Source organism: Dicentrarchus labrax, unplaced genomic scaffold (assembly GCF_905237075.1).
Source record: "Dicentrarchus labrax unplaced genomic scaffold, dlabrax2021, whole genome shotgun sequence".
Lineage (NCBI taxonomy): Eukaryota > Metazoa > Chordata > Actinopteri > Moronidae > Dicentrarchus > Dicentrarchus labrax.
In genome coordinates, this window is record NW_026136701.1 from 14,907,783 (window position 1) to 14,923,538 (window position 15,756).

A 15,756-nucleotide genomic window follows, 5' to 3' on the forward strand; every position below is an offset into this window, starting at 1 on the left:
TCCAGCTGAGAGCCACCTCTCTCTGGAGGACAGGAGAGGAAAACTGCCAGCACTAACAACTGATCCTGGCAGATAAAGGTGCAGATAGGCGAGGAGAGAGTGCCTTGGACAATACTTGCCTCGCCCTGGTCTTCGGTGCTGCTTCCTTTAGCTCTGAGACAATGATGATAACAGCTATTAGGGGCAAAATACTGCAGATAATGAGGAGGTTGGCCATACAGTAAGAAATCTGATAAATGGCTGATCATTTTGTAGTTTTTGAATCATATTTTTCTTAAAAAACTACACATTTAATAGAATTTGTCAAAAACAAATCCCTTCACTTCACACAGATATGTTTTACACTGCACAGTATTTGGAAAACCCCCTCATATTGATTCAATTTGTGACCTAAACTGTATCCGTCACCATCAATCGTGTCAGCTCGACCATAAACACTGGGCTGTTTAGGCTCTTTTTAATGTGCTGTAATGTAGTAGTGCCAGGCCGGATGACCCAGCACCAGATCAGTGTACCACTCACACTCCTGAGGGCAGCTGACTGGAACAGCAGTTAGGCGAGACGACGGTCGCAGGTCGTCCAGGCCACAGCTGGGAAGCCCCGGGCCGAAGTGTTGACCTGATGTGATTAAGTGTACATCCAGCTGCACGGAGGAAGAATACATGGAAATAGTGTTACACCTGGAGAATAATTGTTTTTTTTTTACTAATGTAAACCATGTTTTGTGTCAAAATCCACAAAGATTATCTGATATTTTACTGTTTTATAAGAGCTGCTTAGATGTATTTGCATTCCTTTTTCCTTTCCTAATTTCTCTTACTGATCCAGACCAGCGTGTGTGGTCTATAAGAGCCAAGCTCCCGGTATTTGTCCTGAGAAAGACCTTGATAGGAATGGGGTCTGAGTGAGAGTGCTTATTTTATTCTCTTCCATGCTGCTGCAGGCTATGGCTGTATTAATGCAATGGCAGGGATCTTTGAAGTTGTGACTTTATGAGACAAAAGCTAATTTCCTTTCCTTTGTTCATTATCGAGAGAGACTTCCAGCCGGGCGGAAAGCATGCTGTGCTAATTATTCCATTCATGAGTCGTCTCTAAAGTATGTAATGGATTTCACTGGGCTTTTTACAGGTAAGCAGGGTGATATAGGGTACACAATTCTGTCAACACGCTGGTTTACAGCAATTAAATGTTTTATTTATTTAATCCTCACGGGATAATGATGAACGAATTGTCATATCTTCACATGCTAAAAGCTGAATCAAATGCCTTTGAATATAATAGTAACTTCAGGTTTCCAGGTTGACACTTGGTTACAAAGTTAACTTAAAAATTACTAATACATAGCCGCACGTTCACTTACGTCTGAACAAATATATCCTCTGCAGACTTACAAGACCAAAACCACTTTGCAACTCATTAAGACCTGAACCCAATTTCACAAATGAGTTTCAGAGTTTGTAGGGCCAAGTTAGGCATGTGACATAATGGGATTTCCATCTTTCCCTGAAACACAACTTGGCAGAGCATGAAGGGAAATGCAGCATTTCACATTCCATCTTCGCAGCGTACCAGGATGCCACCCACAACACCTGAGCACTCCCAATCAGAGAGATGTGTGTGCCCCGCCACGGATGTACGGTGCGTATCCTGCCACTCAGAGTCAGATCAGACGACAACAAAAAAAGGGGTGTAGTAGTGATACAAGTAAAGCCATATAGCTCCTCCACTGCTGCCTTACACCCCTCCTCCTCCTCTTCCTCCTCCTCCTCCTCCTCCTCTCTCCCCCGCTTTGTTTGTGCTCATTTCATTCCGTGTGCAGCCTCCTGGCAGGCAGGTCAAGGTTTACCCTCGCACCACACACCATTTCCCTCACACGCCGCCTGGGGGAGGAACACTAGAGGCCCGAGGCAAGGGCAAGCCCAAACAGCTCACACAACATTGCCGCCATCACCACCTCTAACCATACTGATAGGAGGACAGAAATACAGAGCTCAGAATCACACAGTTGGATCTTTGTCTTTCTTTTTTCCCCCCTTTCTTTAGCCAATTATTCTTTTCTTGTTTTTTTTTCTTTCTTTCTTCCCCGCCCTTTATCTTATTGTACATTATTGATTTCTGTCAGTAGTAAAGGTATATGTCTATTAACCGACAGATTTAATAGAGCGACAATAGAAAGCTACTCATTTGTTCCCCCCGTAGTGTAAGTGTTCATTTTGAGAGTCTGATACTAACCCTGGCTAGGAGCTAGTGCTGGATTTTTAGCTGTAAATGGAAAACGCCTGTGGGCTTTTCATTTTCTGGGCCCAGACGTTCCCTTCATGGTGTCGGAGCCCTTGTGTTCACAGAGTTCATGTTTTGCTGCGGGGCTTTTTTTTATTTTGTTTTATCTCATAGCTTAGACTAGCAGGGCTTTAACTCCCAGAGGACTCCTGCGTAGCAACAGCAGAGATCAACAAAGTAAGTTTGTTTATGTTGGCTGTGTCCGCATGTTGTCGACTTATACATTTCTCAGTCTCCATTTCCTGCCTCTCCTTGCCCCAGGGGAAAGGAGCCCTCTAATTGGATCTTGTTCTAATTGAGCCTAATACTGGAGCTAACCGGAGTTGGGCCCTGTGGCTAATGAAGAGCTGAATCAAAACTAGGCACTAAAACTTTGACTGTGCATGTGTGTGTGTGTATGCCTGCGTTTTTTGCTCCACATTCTATCATGAATGCATCATTACCCATTTCGGTTTAGTCTTTGCTTTTTATCTTTTTTTTTTTTTTGCCTTTTACCTTTTTGTACAGCAAATACATATTTTTGTTTGTGAGGATTATAGAGAGAGAAACTAAATTATGTCAGGTTATCAATTATTTTATTATTTTTTAATTTGGGGGGTGGGTTGCTAATCGCGCAATCGTATGTAATTCACTCACAAACTCACATTCACTATTAGCATGCAGCAGATTCTCCACAAGAGGGAGCTGTTGATACATGGATGTCGCCACCTGCAGGCAAACAAAAACACTTTAACCACTTACAGTCAAGGAGTGTTTCAGCTTTTTCAGAATAGCTACAATTGTCTTGGTTGTTCCACGTAGACACTTTAGCTAAAATAGTAGTAATAAACTAACTGAAAATTCTGTTTGTGACTATAAAACACTAAACGTTTAAAAGATTTTGTCATTTTTTGTCAGTCATATATTTTCCCTTCTTTCCCCCTTGATTTGGGTTTAACATTGAACTTAAGTGGTTTTCTCTCAGACAAACACAGAAAAATAAATGTTTTAGCACTCGTTGCCTATAGGTGGGATTAATGTCGACATTTCTGCAGGTAGATCTTTTTTTATTAAAAAAAGAACAGCTATAAATAATAAAATTAATGATGCCTGAATTCCATTTAGCTGCTTCAGTTTCAAGGTCCTGGTATTGTGCGTGATAGTTCATTGTCACACTGTCATGAGTTACTGAGATACCTGAATAGAACGGAACCATTGTTAACATTATTAGTAACACCTGCTTTTCATACAAGGACAAGAAAAAAAATGTCTTCAGGGAAAAAAGGCCCACTGTGCACATCATCTACATCTGCAGGTCAGAAATTGCTGTTAGTTTTTTTGCTAAAAGGCGGTGCCGGTTGAGCTCGCACTGCAGGTCTGTAGTTGAATGATACTGTTCCTGGTTTCTGGTGCTTTGCATCAATGCCACTGTGTGCCATTGTCCTTAAACTTAACACAACATCAGACACTGCAGCCCTGATGAAAACCCATTTTCAAAGGATTGATTTTTTCACTTATTCTCTTTTCCTGTCACACTAAATGCCAGTCCATTGGATATAAAATGAAACAAGCCAAGCACATGCTGCAGTTTCAACAGTTGCGTAGGCAACAAAGAAATGGAAACGGAAGATGCAAGGTCTGCTGCCAGAGGGCTAGAAAATAAATGACTTCTCTCTTGCCTCCAGCTGAAAGACTGTCTTTTTTATTTTTACCTATCTGCAAATCATCTTCCGCCTTTACATAAAAACAGACACATGCACTATGTGTAGACAATAGTCATCATACATCTGTGTTCACAATGTGTTATTTAATCATACTCTTCAACCTAGGAACATTCACAGTTCCTGTTTTTCCAGAGGTTTTGATTTAATTCGCATCCATATGTCACAATTCAAGTTAATTAAGGACAAAATGTTTGATTTGGCTTTTCTAGTAGCACACTCAACAGCAGCACATATTCTACACCCCACAACAAGCTCCATGAGGGTAGTTTTGTTTTATCAGGGTCAGACACAAAGTAAATCACACACGAAGCACAAGCTTCAAATTGTGGAAAAGCACAAGAAAAAACTATTCAGATTTGACAGTTTTTCTGGTACAACATAAATAGTTTTTAGCCTGTGAAGAATTTGGCACCTCTAGGCAGCCTAACCATATATGTCTCAACTTAAGACTTACTTTTTAATTAGGAATCTACTTAGCTGTCTTAGTTATTATGATTATGAGTCCATTTTACACCTTCTTTGCATGGATCTTGAAGGTTATTTTAAGGAATATTAGCTGGCAAGATGTGTTAGCTTCAGGTGTTGCTGCTGTGAAGCTAACTTTTAGCCAGTTGGTACCAAAAATAAACATGGGAGTATACAGTGTGCACTTAGAGCATACATATCAACTTTCTTTTTTACCCAGCATCACATCTCTGCTTTTAAAAATCTGGCTTGTAAATGGTTATGGGCGCTACCATAACATAGCTGTGGTCAAGCTTTCAATTGGCCACATATGTTTCCAATCCATTCTCTTAGCTTTGAACCAAACAAAGTGGTGTTTGGAAGTTGGTATTATTCAATCTTAATCTCTAGATTGTGATGTCTTTCCAAGCAGTTGCTGTACTTGGAGGCCTGTGAGGCACAAACCAATGCGGCACAGTGTTGGTGACTACCACCAGAGGGGGGTTGGGTGGAGACACAGTCACAACACTCCAGGTGGGCCGAGTTGCAACCCCCTCCGGCACTCATGTCTTCAGAAGGGGGAGGGCCAGTAAATGGTTCCAGAGCAAATATAGCCTTCCAAACCTTCAGCCTCAAGGATGAAGCCCAAAGGCCATTAAAAAGATTGGGAACAGATGAAAGAAAGAAACGTTGGTGGGGCTTTTATTTACTCTTATAAAAACCGATGTATGAAAGTGTTTTCAATTTCCAAGAAACATTTTTGGTTATAAGGCTTTTTTTGGGGGGTATGAAAACTTGGACATGTTCAGACCTGAGAATATACATGTGTGTGCAATTCATGTGCTCATACTCATTCAAGAGTGGGATTGCATTGTCTGAGTAGCCCTCCAGGTCTTGTCTTTGTTTGTTGACAGTATTAAACAAATGGTCAGAAACTCCATTACTCAAGGGGGGATGAAGTGAAACCGTGTGTGCATGTGTGTGGATATATGTGTGTGCTCTTGTGTGCATGGCCCCTCCCTGGCCCTGCAGGTTTCTCTGGGGTTTCTTGTCACCCCTATGTCTTGGAGGTGAGAGGGCGGGTGATAATTGAACACTCCCTGGCACTTTTAACAAATGTATTGAAAGGAGGAATCGAAAAACCTGTTAATGAGATTTCCCTCCCCAGGCAGTGCTCAGGGTTATTATTCTTATAATTTTCTTAATCTAATGAGTTACTCAAAGTTTATTTTCAAATGTATTTCTCCCACTCGCCCTATAGGGCTCCTGTTTTATTAGCCTCTGTTCCTCAGCAGCACACAAACTTTATTAATAAATCAATTTACAATGCACTGGAGGAGGCCCCTATTGAGACTGAAGCAGTCAAGATCTTTCAAACCAAACAAATGGTAAGACAAGGACTCATAGAGCACAGTGTGAATGGTGGAACAGCACTGGCCCCGTACCAAGGTGCACATCTTTGTACTTGGGTTTGTTTACCTCACAAGATGGCTCCTGGCTTAGGGAATGGACCATGAAAATGGCTGCTCTCGTCTGCCTACAGCACTCTATATAGATTGGAGTTTTTCATGTGGCAGTTAGGCTGCTGGGATATACACCCCAGGGGATGTGCTCTCATTAAGGACAGTAGCTCTGGGCACTTTTGCACTGCTTCCTGTGGCCACTGACCTCCTTTTCACCCGTGGGCTTGCAGCTACACCACAGCTCTGCTTCTCAGTCTCCCTGTCACTCCGAACAACACCCTGGGGGTCGTCACATGACTCGAGTGACTCCTGACCCGCCTGGCCTCCTGAGACCCCTCCCCTCCTGTCGGCGAGTTGGTTAGAATGATCACAGACCGCGTAAGGGTCACATTTGCCTCCCCAAAATGGCGGCTATGTCCTTGGGCTTTTGAAGGAAGAATTTTCCGAGTTGACAGTGTCAAAACATCATGTCAAAAATGGCCAAACTCATGTGTCATCTTAAAGCAGTACAGCTGCAGTATTATTCATGTGGAAAAAGTTAGAGCACTACAGTAAAACTAAGCAAGTCATCTATCATTTCTACAATAGTCACTGAGAGCAAATACGTGACAGAAGGCACCTGTCTTATTGGACCTTTACCTTGAGTTCAAGCCTATACTTGAGTCGTGCTGCTTGAATGGACACAATAACATTGCTTCGTCACCGTCCTCCCTAAGCCATTTCTGCACCCATTTCCTTCGTGTTGTGGTTCATTTTAGCCACAAGACAAACTAGCTTGTGAGGAGCACCTAAAGGTGATCTAAGTTCCAGACTAAGGTAGTTAATCATTGATCAAAAAAACATTACTGTGGACTTGGGGCATTATAGTTCTGTGCCTGAAGTGTGCACAGAAATATCAATAAAAATCCCCCTGATCTTTTTTAATTAAAGGCTAAAAGCCTGGTGCTCTCTGGTACTGTTGTACTTGAACACAGACTTTAAACCGTCATTATTCTCATTGTCCGTTTTAGGGGGGAAAATTAACAACAAATAACCAGATTTTCTTAGAAAAAAATCTTATGCTGCACATACACGGCATTAGTACGTGAAAGACGTGGTTTGAAGAGGCAGGCTGTGGGGTGGCCCTGCATAGCTGATTGGTGGATTGAGATATCAGACCAGTTCTCATCAGCACCACCCATACTTATACCTGCAGGCAAAACAATTTTGTCCTCCACTAGTAAGCAATTAGATTATATTCAAACACACATACACAGAAAGAGCCTCCACAAACTGTATTCCCCCAATGCAGCACTCAGTATGACACTTGCTTCCTCCATATGTGTGTGTTTGTGCTAACACAAGGATGTAAGCAGACACACACATAGATCACACACACACACACACACACACACACACACACACACACACACACACACACACACACACACACACCCTGTAGGTATAAGGTTCCAGTTGGTATATCTCTGTCTCTAAGCCCCAGTTTGATGCCCTAGTCTCATGGTATCCAACCCCCACTCTTTCTGCATCCCCTCAGGCTCCTGTGTGTGTGTAAGATGGCTACTGAACCAAGAGGGCATTGTTTCTCTCCAGCGGGGTTTCATAATTGAACGTTCACATTTATGCACTCATTCAAATGGATACTAAAAGTAGAAGTGAAGCACGTAACCATGCTCTTCACTCAAATTATCCAAGGCAAGAGTGAAACTCACGATTAAACTCAAGATTATTGTTATGCACGACTCTTTCCATGCTGGACACATTTTGGTGGATGCACATGCAGCTGATAATTACATATTCACCAATTGGAGGCTTTCCACGGGAGGTGCAAACTCGAGTCAGCCTGCATCAGGTTGTGTTTTTCTTAGGCACATGTGTGAGCGAAGCAGGGAAGAGAAAAGACAGCGGGCAGCAGGGACAAACCCGTCAGCCACTCAGATCACATCAGGTCTGTCGGGACACATTGGAGCACAGCGAGCCTGATGGGATATGCCCCCCAGGGGTGCGAAGCAGGCCAGATGACATACAGACACAGGGGCAGGCAAAGAAGGAAGGAAGAATAGAGGATGGCACATCCTGCCTTTAATGCACAATATGTTCCAATAACAGGCATGCAATTATGAATGGTAACTCAGACTACATTATGTACCAATTATACAGTCACACCATACCATCACAGATGTACACTTATATACAATCACACATACTCTTACCGCCAACACATTCACAAACACACGTACATGCATGCTCAGCGATGTAGCTGTAAACATGTAGCCTCGATCTCACACCAGATAACCTACATCTTAAACAACACGGCACATATGCTAATGTGAAACGTGAAGGCATGATGTTTATGAGCTGCACACGATGCATATGCTTCTGCGTGTGGGTAAATGCACAGACACGCTTGGGTACATATGTCCGCGGGGGCAAAATGGGAAATAGACACTTCTCTTCATGCCTGTTCTTTAATTGGGGCATTTATTGTTTTGCTGTGGTGTTTACTTCATTAAATTAAGGCACATTTCAAAAAATGCAGCATGTTTCAAGGTTTATATAAGCAAAATTATGCTTTCAGCCATTAAGTTGCAAATTAACATATCTTTATGACTGTGGGATATGCCAGTTGAGGATGCTTTTACATTTTCACACTAATCAACTTGACTTTAACATGTTGGATTTCAGTTTGATTTGCTTTCATCGCAAATATTGTTTCCCCCCTCGGCTGTGTGTGTCTGCACGTGTATTTGAGTGGAACTGTGTTAGTGTATGTGAGTGTGACATCGCTTGTGTACTTCTGTTAGTTGTCCATGGCACCTTCATGTCAGCCCAACTGTTCTCTTTCTTAGTAAATCACAAGATGTGTGTGTGTGTGTGTGTGTGTGTGTGTGTGTGTGTGTGTGTGTGTGTGTGTGTGTGTGTGTGGAGGGGGGTGTTACAAGGACAAAATGAACTAATGTTGAATATTCCGTATTGGTTTTACTGTAATTCTTTTCTAATTCTTAGTTTATTCAATTTCATCTCCTTGAGGCTGGTAGGTATGGAAATGAGGTCTGTTCTTTTTTTTTCTTCTTCTTTTTTTTGCCTGTGTAAATTGCAGCTATCACCTCAAGCCTTTTGAACAAGATTACCCAGATGGCCTTGCGTGGTGTGCCTGAAGTTTTATTTTCCTCCTTTGCCTGCTTTTCCTTCTTGGCTGCAGGGGAAAGGAGAGAGAGCTGGGAAGCCTCCTGAAGGCTCTGGGCAAGGCCAGGAGGCAGCAGCTGTGGCAAAGAGAGATCTAGGGGAAGAAGAAGAAGAAGAAGAAGAAGAAGAGTGAGTTGGGGAGGGAGCGCTGGGGGGTTGGATGAGACTGGTGCAGGGGGCGTTGTTGTGTGTATGTGTGAAGGGAGGGGGCACTAAAATCTAAAGCTGAGAACACCAGCCATTATGAACACTACCCCCTACCTGGCCTGACTGTCAAGGGGACCGGAATAACCCTTGGAGTACTCGAAGAGGGGGCTGGTGGAGTGGGTACGCTCTGAATGGGAACAGGCAGAACTTGGAGCGCTGCATACATGAGTTTGGAGTAAGGTGTTGTTTGCAGATACAGCGAAGTGTGTCCCAGTGTAAACATGGTATTACCACATCACCAGTCACATTAGCAATACTTACAATTCAAACATCAAGAATCACACCCTCAAATTCTGGGATTTGGTGAAAAGCATGATAAATAGCAGCCTCCTGCCCAGGTGATCATTGTTGTGCGAGTGGTGAGATTTGTCATTGGGTTTCCACTCACCATGCCCTGGACATAATCTGCTACTGGTTTTCTGCCCCGAGGAAGAATATGATTTTAATACATTAAGGTGGCACAGAGATAGAGAATTATGCAGAGTTAAAGTGTTCACCTGTTTATTATTCTAACATGCAACAGCCTCCATCCACACTAATCTCCAAAAGAACACACCCAACTCCCAGATTGCTGATCTTGGCTCGGAGGCAACAGTGAAAGGAGATTCTCACCTGAGATAAGGTGAGGAGAGGAGCAGGGGGAGGAGGAGGGGCTGCATATATCACTTAAAATATACTTACAAAAACATAGTATTGGAGGAAAAGCTGATGGGAGACAGAGATCTTCCACTTATTCCTCTAGCCTCAAACAAATCCAAAAGACACATCTTTTATTTAGTGGATACTCTAAATATAGGTGTTTTCTGAATAAAGTTGTTATAGCAGTGATATGACAAAACAAATGTCAAATGCTCATATGGTCAGCCTTTTCCTTTACTGACGTGTGCTGTTGGATCAAAATCCCCCTGTGTTATTTCAGCAACAGCTTTTCAGATGCTGCTGCCAAAGAGTCAATAGTAGGCTATCACTGTTTGTTTTCACTCCCTCCATTTGTTTGTTTTGTTAAGGTTTTGCTCTCCATCATAATGAATCACTTTTTTTTCATCTTGTTCTTATTTATTCTCATGGCTGGAGGTAGAATGTGGTGGTTGATGAGGGGCTGAAATGAACTGAGCCTTAGCCTTAGCCTGGGGGCTGGCGCATATCTTAGCATAAGTGATGGCCAACCGGAGGGCTAGAGCCTAGCTGAGAGCGCCCTCAGGACAGCAACTCTGACAGATCATGTATTTATAGGTCTGTTGAAAGACCTCTATTGTGTCCCACATAGCCTCGGAGCATGTCTGTCCTCTGTATTATAATAAAGCCGCTGGCCTTACCACTATGATGGATGGGTGGCCCTCGAATGGCAAGCTCCAGAATCATTAGAGCACTCCTAACATGCAGGTCTACCCATGTGAAAGGCTGGCGCAGGGAGGGGTGCTACCGGTGAGCAATACAGTACAGTTGAGACCTTTTAATCAAGGATAGGTAGCCCTTATTAATTCTCTACCAAGAGAGGGAGGGAGTGAGAGAAAAGAGAAATGGAGTGAGGGAGGGGGTGTATTTGCTGATGTTTTTGCCAAAGGATACATTTGCAATTATCTCAGTGGCTTAAAACGCCCTCCAGGCTTTTTCAATACAGGTAAGAATGTGGCACCTATAGCATTTACAGGCAGCTTCACCGGTCAGATTTCATTGCTGCTGAAAATTTCACCAAAGCCAACATTCCATCACACCTCCACTGAGCCATAGAGAGTCAGTGTAAAATGTGTGAGCGTGAAGGTATAACTGAGCACAGCATATTTATTAGGAGATTTTTGGAGAAACTATTTAAAAAAATAGAAAAGAAAAACATAACTTGCTTGAATATGCTCTGCAGCCCCACAAAAAAAACCAGCTTGACTTTTCTGCGCCTAAAGCCTCACAAGCAGAGTGGTGTTTGAGCTGTTTCCCAATCTCATGTTCTTCTGTTACCTCTGGAGTAGAATATAAATGATTCCCTCTCAGTGTACAGTGTATGCCAAGGGGCCTGCAGCGACCATAGTCCGGTCTAAAATTCCTCACTGCAAGCGCACCATAACTCAAGGCCTGACTGATAAATAAACAATGGAAAGCGCATGTTGTGGAGCACTACCTCAAATTTCCACTTGGAGCACTGTAACATATTAGGGCCCAATTACCATGAGGTGAGTAGAGGTTCTGATGAAGGTTGGTGTGTAAAATCTACTGTTTTTGACAAATAAGGCAAGCCAAGTGTAGCCCGGCATGGTGCAGGAAAATTATATATAATGCTGTACAAAATCAGTGCTCTCAGGATTTTTAGTCATAATTAAGAGCTAACATTTACATTTAATAGTTAATTAACTGACTGCATTATTTTAAACAACTAAGTTGATTACCTTTCTGATTCTCTTTCACTTTTGTATCCAAGGGGCACTCAACTGATTCTACATGTCTAAGTCAATTTAGTAGTCATGGAGACTACTGCATAGCCTAACACGACAGTAGAATTTTGTCTTCTGTGGCTCTATAAATTTGGTCAAGTATTACAAAATTGATCAAGCTACATCACTTGAGCAATCACAGTTTTGGGTTGGAGACCTACAACAACATGGCTCCAGCAATGGCAATGTCGGTCGATTGGTCAGTTGGTCCACCACTTTGGTCCAGTCTATAATATCTTATCAACAACAGGGTGGATTGAAATAAAATTCTGTAAAAAACATTAATGGCACCCAGAGAATAAATCCTGGAATAGTCAGAAGGCGGGCAAGAGCGGGATTAAGAAAAAAGACCTGCGCAGGGCTCTAATTCATGGTACCCACAGAAGGATTCCCTCACTGATTATTTTGCTTTATGACCAAAACTAATGACATTCCCATCAGCCTCTGTTGTGCTTTGTGTTTAGTGCTGAGTAGCAAATGCTAGCATGCTAACATGCTAAACTAAAATGGTGAACATGGTAAACATCCCCATGCTAGCATTACCATGGTGAGCATGAGCATTCATCTCAAAGCGAAAAAAGTATCACAGAGCTGCTAGCATGGCTGTAGACCCTTAGTCAGTCCCTCCAGAAAAACGTGATTATGCGATCGCATAATTCTATGCATTATCAGCCAAAGTCTGCATATTTATGCGGGGGGCGCATTTTTTCAAATACGCCGCACTTTCGCCGCATAAATTGCCGATTTCCACGCAATATATGCGGGGCTTGCATGATTTCATAATCCCAGCATTTTCGTTGCAAAAAAGTCACATATATCTTAGCAGAAAGTTGAAAAATGTTGCGTTTACTTCACTCAAGAGTAGCCATTTTCCCCTGTTGCCATGGGAACGTTATGAACTGACGTAATTAAGCGACGTGAACATCATCGAAAAGCTGGACAAACCCTGCGATGAAAACCTTACAGTTGTAAGTATATTAGTAGTATGTAAATTTATGTTACAGTAAGAGATTGCACTTTGTGCATTGGAAGCACTTATTTTAACAGAAGACGTCTGTTTTGTATAGCTACCTCTGTAAAACAGGAAGCACACATTTAATTTTTTTATATTTTATTTATTCATTTTTACAGAACTTGTAGCATATTCCCTTTGTAAATCTACAGAACTTGTTTGACTCACCAATATTTTGTAAGTTTGAGCCATGTGTTTATTAAGGTCTGAAATAAAACAAGATGAGAACTTAAATACTCCCAGCACTTTCTGTGCTGTAGTATGCTTGCTTATCATAGGAAGTAATAAGAAATGACTCTTTACATTAAGGTAGTAGCCTAGTGAGAACAGGGTGTTGGGGGAATCACTATTTTTTCTCTTTTTCATCAAACCGCAGTTTTTGCAAGTTCCCGCAATTTCATCGCATAAAATTGCATAAATATCCTGCATATTCCATCACATTTATTAAGGAAACGTGTCACATAATCAAGGATTTTTGCCCGCAACAATTACAAAAAAACTCTGGAAGGACTGCTTAGTCTTGTTAACATAATAGGAAGTGTACGATTCAGTGTTGACCCATTTGGATGTTTCAGGTTCTGCTGCATTGATTTTGACAGAAACTTTCTTTTTTAATCGTAAATCCCCCAAATTTAAGGAAGTACAATACTAAATCACCGGAAAACTCTTTTAAAATATACTAGAAAACACATTTTGAGGAATAACACTAAGTATTATAGAAAATGATTAAGTACATGCTATTTGAATGAAAACAGACTATTGTTGGCTTTCATCACTGACCATCCACCTCCACTGTTGCTTTACTATCCAAGAAACAGGGCTGCTGCCAAAACATCTGAATGGCTGAGCTGTCAAAACCACCATAGAGGTTATCGAAGCTTTTTGGGTTAAAAACTGTTATACATTAAAAATTGATTCATACAAGTTGCCTTGGGCTACTGCAAAATAGAAGACTTTAAGGATTATGTGTTAATATGGCACTGCAGAAACAAAAGTAACAAGGATTTCTCTTTTGCATGTAGCCTTCTTCTCAAACAAGTTTGCGCCCACAACCTGTATCAGCACAGGTGTGAGCTCCACTTTTTGTCTTTAGACCGGCTCCACTTCACACTAAGACTCAAATTTCTCTAACTCAAGCAAAGCCACTGTGACATATTATTCTACTAGTGAGTGTCCATTTGAGATATTATTCTACCAGCAATTGTCCATCTAAGAACATTTGAAGCCCCAAAGACTGTGCAGACATTCATCACACAGATGAACTAATTTTTCCACTAGAAATAATTGCTAGAAATATGTGGCCATTATATTATAATAAAGGTATTTATGAGCCTTCAATCTCACAGCCTCACTATGAGATATCTTTGAAAATTTGAAATCAGTTCCCGAGGCTTAGGGAGGGGGAGGAGGGGAGGGAGAGAGAAAGACAGAGAGAGAGAGAGAGAGAGAGAAGGAGGGAGAGAGAGAGAGAGAGTAAGAGAGAGAGAGAGAGAAGAGAGGAGAGAGAGAGAGAGAGAGAGAGAGAGAGAGAGAGAAATGGCAAGGGAGAGATGTGGGAGTTGTGTTTTGCTTTTTTGCCACGGGTTACATTTATAATTATCTTGCTGGCATAAAATGGCCAAGAGGCTTTTTCAATAAAGGTAGGAGGCACCTACAGTACAGAATATTACCTACAGATCAACACAGAACAAGAGAAAGGACTGCAAATAGAATAAGACTAACTCCAGAGTACAAAGTATCATCTATTAAGTGTATTTAGTTCGGACAATCATTATAACAGTAGCCACTGCTTGCACGGTGCTGTAGAACTGAGCAATGTGAGGGCTGATGATTTGAAGATGAGGTGAATGAGTCCATCCACTGACCTTCACTAGTGGTGAGTAAGCAGAGCCTGGGGAGTGAGGGAAAGATGGCCACGGCCACTTTCTCCAGGGCCTACTCTGCCTTTTGATGACTGGAAATAATCACTAGAGAGAAAGCGAGTGAGAGAGACATGATCACAGACACACCACAGAAGAGAGGAGGATCTCAAATTGCTTTATTCTCCTCAAAACCCCTGTCCTCTAAAGGACTGGAAGTCAGTTTCTTAATACCATTCATCTTTTCTCCAACAGGCTGTGTCCGGAGAGGAGGCTATCTCTAATTCCTTTTCAAGTTAGTGTGAATCCAGGAAGTGAGAAGAGATAGGGCTGGACAGGGTCTCATTAAACTCAGGCTGCCCCACAGGTAACAAACTTAAAAATCACACAGGGTGCAAAAAAGTGCTGCTGAATTTTAAACTAAACACATGTTCATTCTCTCTCTTTCTTACACCACCTTTAACAGCATTTTATTTTAGGAAAAACAATTACTATTTTTAATGGCCATCCATTGGGGTTCATGTAGCTAAACAAACTCAGATATATATCTGGGTTTGGCCGATTCCATGGAAGGTGACCCGCGGTGTCTTTAGACATACAGCGTTCATTCTAAGGTAATTAGGGTAGTTCCTATATTCAGGTGATTAAACACTAATAAAAATATAGTTATGAATATTTTCTTCAATTTATATAGATAAATAAATCCTTCTAAATGTTACACACTTGACCTTTAAGTTTGCAAATTCTTACTTATGTTTGATACCTGTGCCATGAATACTTTGTAATTACACAGGCACAGAAATTTTGATTTTATGATGGAGAGCATAGCATTGCTGTGTAACACTCATAGTTGCACCTCTAGCCTATGAGAAAAACAGTCAGTCAAAAGGGAATCTAGGGCAAAGAGGCCTGAAAGGGAGACATATAGCATAAACCGTAGATAGCCAAAGAAAGTGGAGATTCTGCCAAAAGGGATGAAGACAAGACGACAGGGCTCCGTGTGGGATTTCACTTTGGATTTCGGCCCTGCAGGGATATGTGGAAGCACAACTGACAGGACTTGCGTGGAGAAGTCGGCTCTATTCAATATAACTAAGTAAAGAATGCACCATGTAGTCACTGATGCACCAGCATAAATCCTCCAAGGTACAATATTGTCTTGGTTAAGTTAGCTTTA